General features: G+C 34.0%; 1 non-coding gene across 1 annotated transcript; it reads right to left on the bottom strand.

The window, feature by feature from the left end:
* Positions 1-1048: 1048 nt before the first annotated feature.
* LOC120082289 lies at positions 1049-1165 on the bottom strand. Its single transcript, XR_005483121.1, has one exon. It is a non-coding gene; the product is annotated as a U5 spliceosomal RNA (small nuclear RNA).
* Positions 1166-2063: the final 898 nt, after the last annotated feature.

Genomic DNA, 2063 nt, shown 5'->3' with positions numbered 1-2063 from the left:
AGCATCCAAACCAATAAATGGTCTACAACCTATTTGAAATCCCTCCTTACAAGCCTTTAAACACATGTAAAATCTTCTCAACACCAGCTCATCTTCTTCTCTCAGTCGATGACATTGTATCTTCACAGTTGATCCCTCGTTGGATCGTCTAATTTCCTCTTGTATCAACTAAAAAGAGGAGCAAAAAAATTCCAATGCAACGTCGCATCACTCTTTGTCATCTTGGTTCCCAACAACACGTCCCCCACATTTCATCGCTTCGGAACTTCACCAGGATGAGTTCTGACCCTTCGTTAGGCCAAAATAGGCTTGTAACCCTCTAATGGGACTTAGCGGGTGATTCAGACACTTATTGGGGCTTTCCGAGACATAACAATGCTTACCGGGCTCTACCGGCCTACTTAGGTGCCTACCGGGCTTCTACCGACCTATTGGTCGCTTACCGGACCATCACACTGCTTACCAAGATCACTCGAGCAAGTATCAGGCCAACTAGGAACTATTGAGTCCCACCGATGCTTTAGGATGTCATCCCGAGTGTCGAGATGTCATCAGCTCTCTCTTGCTCGGACATGCTTATCGAGAACCATCATTAACCGGCCCATGGGCAACAATCCAACTCGGGACTTCCTGGACATCCATTCATTTGGGCATATAATTGAGACTTATACCTTTCCGAGGCATTGTCGAATCAAAACGGCATACCGAGTGCTATATTGAATCTCTGACCCATGAGAAGAGGCGTAATGTCGACACACGATGAAAAACGCCCAAGATACTTGTCTTGTAACGGGCCCATGTTGAATGATGTCCACTTCTACTATCCTTATCCTTCCTCACTTAAACTGTGTCCTCGTTGAACTTTGCAATCCGTTGCACCCCACTTAAACTGTCATCATTTCTTTTGCCATTTTTTAAGATTTTTTTGTACCTGTTTTAGGCGCTTCTATTCTTTTTTTTTTTAAAAAAATAGTAAAATAGATTTAAGAACAGATAACTAATTAAAATATTATATAAAAATCAAAATTTCAAATACTCAATTGTAAGGACCTATCCCGAAGGATAGGCCCTCCAAAAATAAGCATATGCCGCTTAAAGCAATGAACACACGGTATTCTTTAGTAAAAGGCGAAAGAATAGTTCGCACTGCGCTCACTGCACGGCTTTGGGAATTGCGAGGAATGCGTGGGTGGCTTTATATAGTAGCTGAACCGGTTGTTTAGCGCAACTTCGTCCGATGTGGGAATTTTATCTTCTAAAATCTTTACTGTTTTTCTCTAATGTCTATCAATCAAAAGCCCAAATGGGATGTGAAATAACCCTCTTCTTTGAATTTATTTCATAATAATATAAATTTGGAAGTGAAAGTGGTGTTATTAAACTTAATTTTCAAAAATCAAAAATCAAAAGTCAAATTATTACCAAATAAGTTAATAATAAATGTAGTTTTCAAGTTTTTATGAATAGATACATTTAATCCCTATTTTTAAAATGTAATTTATTTATCTTTAAATTCTTAAGAATAAATTTAAAAAGTCTAAATTAATTTGGTATGTTTTGAACAATTATAAGATATTTAAAATTAGAAAAAAAATTTAGAGCAAGGAGATCATTGTTAAATTATTTTTCTAATTTAAAATGTCTTACAATTTTTTTTAAATAGTTATAAGAAATATTTGAGGTACCTTTTAAATTTATTTTTAAGAACATATATTAGAACTAAAAAACGGTATATTTTAAAAATTTAGGGATCAAATACATCTATTCTTAAAAATTGGGACTAAAAGGTTATATTTTAAAAACCTAGGAACTAATCCCTTATTCTTAAAAGATGGAACTAAAAATATAACTTTTCCTATAAATTTTTTGAGTATTTGATTTTGGAAGAATAATAATTTCCATTTTTATTTATGTGAAAGTTTACAAGATGTGTAGATATTAGAAATTTATCATCAACATTTGGCAAGAAAAATATCATGAGTGTTTAATTCGAGCAATAATTAGATGTATTCTTTGTGCATCCTATTTTAATTGCACACAAATAAATATTTTAAAAAAGAAAT

The sequence above is a fragment of the Benincasa hispida genome, chromosome 7 (genome assembly GCF_009727055.1).
Source record: "Benincasa hispida cultivar B227 chromosome 7, ASM972705v1, whole genome shotgun sequence".
NCBI lineage: Eukaryota > Viridiplantae > Streptophyta > Magnoliopsida > Cucurbitales > Cucurbitaceae > Benincasa > Benincasa hispida.
This window is presented reverse-complemented; position numbering and strand designations above follow the sequence as displayed.